We start from the raw sequence: 4,760 nt of genomic DNA, 5'->3' as shown, positions 1-4,760 counted from the left end.
GGTCTCGACATAATGAGATTGAGACAATCCAATACCCTCTTCACGTTCGCAGTTCCAAGGTCCTTCATGCTGAACTGAGCTGATAGAAATTTTTTGGTAGATGTTACTATCTCCAAATCACTCCCGATGATGAGCATATCATCCACATAAACACAAATAACCACCATCTTCCCTTCAGCGACCTTGATGTATAGACACTTGTCAGACTCACTGACTTAATACCCATTATTGCGAACAACCCCATCGAACTTTTCATGATAGAGTTTCGGTGCCTGTTTAAGTCCATATAGAGACTTAATAAGCTTACAAACTTTACCAGCTGGAGCATCAAGTCCTTCTGGTTTCTCCATGTAGATCTCTACTGTGAGGTCTCTATTGAGAAAGGCAGTCTTCACATCCATCTGATATATGACGAACCTTTTTATCGCCGCCCATGCGATAAGCACTCTGATGGTAGTGATCCTGCAAACTGGTGCATAGATGTCAAAGAAATCTATTCCTTCTCTCTCAGAGAATCCTTTCGCCACCAGTCTTGCTTTGTACTTCTCAATAGTACCATCAGAATGAAGCTTCTTTTTGAAGATCCACTTACAACTGATAGGCCTAGCACCTTCAGGTACATCCACCAGCTCCCACGTGTGATTTTGGATCAATGAATCTATCTCATCATCTATAGCTTCTTTCTATAGAAGAACATTTGTTGATTACATTGCTTCTTTGAAAGTCTGTGGGTCTCCTTCCACATTATAGGTGATGAAATCATCTCCAAAATCTTTTTGTCTCCTGACACGCTTGGAAGATGGTTCAGTAACTCCTTCATCACTGACATTTTTAGTTTCTCGCGAAACTGGCTCCTCTGGTACGTCTGACATACTAGCATTCTCTGCTATATCTTTGAGCAATAATTCTTTTTCTTTGATAAACTTATCCTCAATGAATTCTGCATCCCGAGCTTCAATGATGGACTTGGTTCCAAGATCAAGGAACCTACAAGCATCACTATCTTCAGTAAAGCCAAGAAACACACATCTGTTTGCCTTTGGTCTGAGCTTAGGCCTTCTGATATCTGGAACTCGAACATATGTGAGACACCCCTATATTTTAAGACTATCCAAAGGATTTGGATATCCTAACCATAACTGGTGAGGAGTACTATCAGTTTTAGAATAGGGTACTCTGTTCAGAATCCAGTTTGCCATCAGCAAAGCCTCTCCCTAATAGCATGTAGGTAGACCGAATGTGATTAGCATCGAATTCACCATCTCGGTCAATGTACGATTCTTCCTTTTTGTAATTCCATTAGATTGCGGAGAATACAGAGCAGTGGTTTCAGCAATGAAATATGCCTCCGACTCCTTAGATCGGTACTCTCCTCCTCTGTCACTCCTGAGTCTTTTCACCTGAAGTCCAAGTTGCTTCTCCACTCGAGTCTGAAACTCGATGAACTTGCTGAAATCTTCATCTTTAGATTTCAGCAGGTAAATGTGGCAGAAGCGAGGGTGGTCATCAATGAAAGTGATGAAGTACTTCATGCTGCCTCGAGTGACGAAGCTCTTGAAATCACAAGTATCCGAGTGAATCAGATCCAATAGGTTGGTGCTCCTTGTGACACTTGGGAATGGCTTCCTTGTCAGCTTTGCTTGTGCACATACTTCACACTTATCAAGTTTGTTACCCCCATATTTCGGAAGTAATCCTAACTTCTCCATGCTAGACAGCTTTCTATAATTTATATGTCCTAGCCTATTATGCCATAATACAGAGGAGTAAGCAGAAGATGATACTTCATTTATAACTGATTTGGGTACAATAGTACTGATCTTATACATGCCATCAGTATGATATGCATTGCTAAAATACATTTTCTTAAAAGTTAACACAATCTTTCCTCCTTGAAAATCCAGCTTCATACCAGCGTCACACAACAGGCTTCCAGAGACTAAGTTTTTGGCAATTGAAGGAACATGTTTTACATCCTTCAATGTGAGAGTCTTCCCTGAAGAAAGAGTCAGCACCACAGTCCCAGTTCCAAGAACAGGAACCACAGAACGATCAACCATTGATACGTTCTCTTTGGCAGCAACATAGGAAGTGAACAAATCTCTGTTGGAACAGACATGACAGGTAGCACCTGTATCTAACCACCAACCAGAGACTTTGCTGGGAGTTGTCACCTGAAAGAGCATAGCCACACAATTATCAATTTGATTAGCATTGTGTGTTGTTCCCTTCTTTAGTGCTTTGCAGTCCTTGGCAAAATGCCCTTGCTTCCCACAGTTGAAACATTTGTCGCTCTTTTTAAAATCTTTCTTCTGTACATTCAGGTTCTTCGGATTATGATTCTTCTTTTTGTTAAAAGATTTCTTTTTCTTAGAAGAATTGGTACCCTTCTCAGAGTTAATTGCCACCATGTTAGCAGATGCCTTCTGCTTAGCTAGGAGCTCATTCTTTGTGCGAGTTCGAATCTCGTCCTCGGTCCGAATAAACCTCTTCAAATCAGACAGAGTCACATGTCTTTTACTTCTTTGAATGTCCGTGGAGAATGACATCCAAGATGGAGGAAGCTTGTTGATAATTGCACCAGAAATGAAGGTTTGACAAAGACTGATATTTTCATCCTTCAGCTTCATAACAAGATTTTCGAGTTCTTTAACTTGAGGCAAAACCTCAGTGTCATCTTCAAACTTGAAGTCCAAAAATTTGTCGATGAGGTGAGAATTGGAATGTTTGGTTCAAAAGTCGCTGCTGTGGAATTCATTATAACTTTGTTCGATTACAACAAATTCGAAAGAATAATCTTTTTATAAGACTTTTTCTACACAACAAAACAAAAATTACAACTCTTGAGAAACAAACACGAAAATCGTCTATCAATTCTCGTTTTCGTGGGACTTTGCCTGTGCCGGGAACGCTTTGGTTCGTGGACCGCCGATTCACAGATCGTGAAGAGGGGGCTTATGATTCTAACTTCGTTATCGAAGTAGAAATTGAAACGATATCTTATCGAAGTAAGATAGTCGTTCTTCTTAAAATCAAGTCGAAGCTTAATTTCAAGGCGTTGCAAGAAAAGAACTCAAATCTCTGCTCTCTCTGCTCTGGAATGCTCTAACAAATGCTCGATCCTCGTCAGAAGTGACCCTAGGGGGGTATTTATAGCCTCAAGGGTCAGTAACTGCAAAAACTTAACAATCGAAGAAGTCAGTACGGCGAGACAGTGTTTACTGTCTCGCTGGGCGAGACAGCGTTTGCTGTCTCGACCCGCGAGACAGTAAATTTGCTGTCTCGCTCAGCGAGACAGTAAATGCTGTCTCGGAAAATGGCAGTTTCTCGCTGTAACTGTTCTCTCACGTTTCAAACTCCGTTATTTTGGCAGTTATCCACGTGATTTTCGCCCATGATGTTTCCCACGTCCCTTGGCAGTTAATGGACACGTGTAGGGCAGTTACAAATGTAGTTTTGACTATTTCAACACTGTCTCGCTGGCGAGACAGCAAAGACTGTCTCGCTGGCGAGACAGTTCATACTTGTTTTGATTTTTCCAAAACAGTATGAAATCCTTTCTTGTGAATTTTTGAGTGATCTTCTCTATGCTTGGGATATCTATTAGCATTTTTTGACGCCTACAGATACCCCCTCCAAAGTATTCCAGACTCATTCTTTTATAGAGGAGCATGGGATACTTTGGATAAGATAGATTTTACTTACGATCCCTTCAATGCTTGGCTGAATAGATCGTATGAAAGGACTTGTAAATGGCTTCAATGTTTAACCTCTTCTGCTGTTAGTCTATCCAGTTCTTCGTAGAATAGCTAACGTTCTCCCGGCGTCGCGTTTATCGCTTGACCGTTGTCGAGATCTTGAATTGAAGTTGATACTTGCTCTTGTGAATTCAGCGTTTACCATTGAATTGGTATATCCATTGAGAATTCCTCAGGTTATCCTTAAGAATATTCAGATTAATATTCTCCAGAAACTTCCTGTTGAGGGTGGGAATACAGTTTAGACTCGTGTACCCATTGGAGTATTCCACTGTTCCATAGTGCAAAACAGAAAAGTTTACTGTCTCGCTCCGCGAGACAGAGTTTTCTGTCTCGCTGGGCGAGACAGTGTTTTCTCTGTCTCGCTCGGCGAGACAGAGTTTTCTGTCTCACTGGGCGAGACAGAGTTTTCTGTCTCGCTGGGCGAGACAGTGTTTTCTGTCTCGCTCGGCGAGACAGAGTTGTCTGTCTCGCTCAGCGAGACAGAGTTTCCTGTCTCGCCCGGCTGCTATATAAGTCGGGACTTAGGGTTTTTAGGGTTTTTCACGTCGATTTTTTGCGATTTTCAGGCGATTCTTGGGCGATTTTCGAGCGATTTTCGACCAGTTCTTCACCTCTTCTTCTTCTCTTCGTTTCTGACTTGGGTGGTGCTTCGATTTGAAGAGATTTCATTTGGATTTGAAAGGTCTGTTTCCCCTCTTTTCTTCAAAATCTTGACTTTCGGCAACCTGTGACTGTGCATGCATTATTTCTGAGATAAGCCTTGATATATTTTGTTCAATTTTACGTTCAAAAAACCTAACTTTCCATCGGCTTTCACTGTAGATCGCATATTCATTATGTCGCCGCGTAGAGCTCGAGGAAAGGGAATCCGACCGACTGTTTAGAGCCCCGAGGAGGCTGCGCCTGCTGCACTCTCACGTGGAGGTATATCTTTTTCATCCTTTTACGAGTTTAAATACTGTATTTCGTAAATTCCATATATATATGCACCTGTATTTG

The sequence above is a fragment of the Asparagus officinalis genome, chromosome 10 (genome assembly GCF_001876935.1).
Source record: "Asparagus officinalis chromosome 10, Aspof.V1, whole genome shotgun sequence".
Lineage (NCBI taxonomy): Eukaryota > Viridiplantae > Streptophyta > Magnoliopsida > Asparagales > Asparagaceae > Asparagus > Asparagus officinalis.
This window is presented reverse-complemented; position numbering follows the sequence as displayed.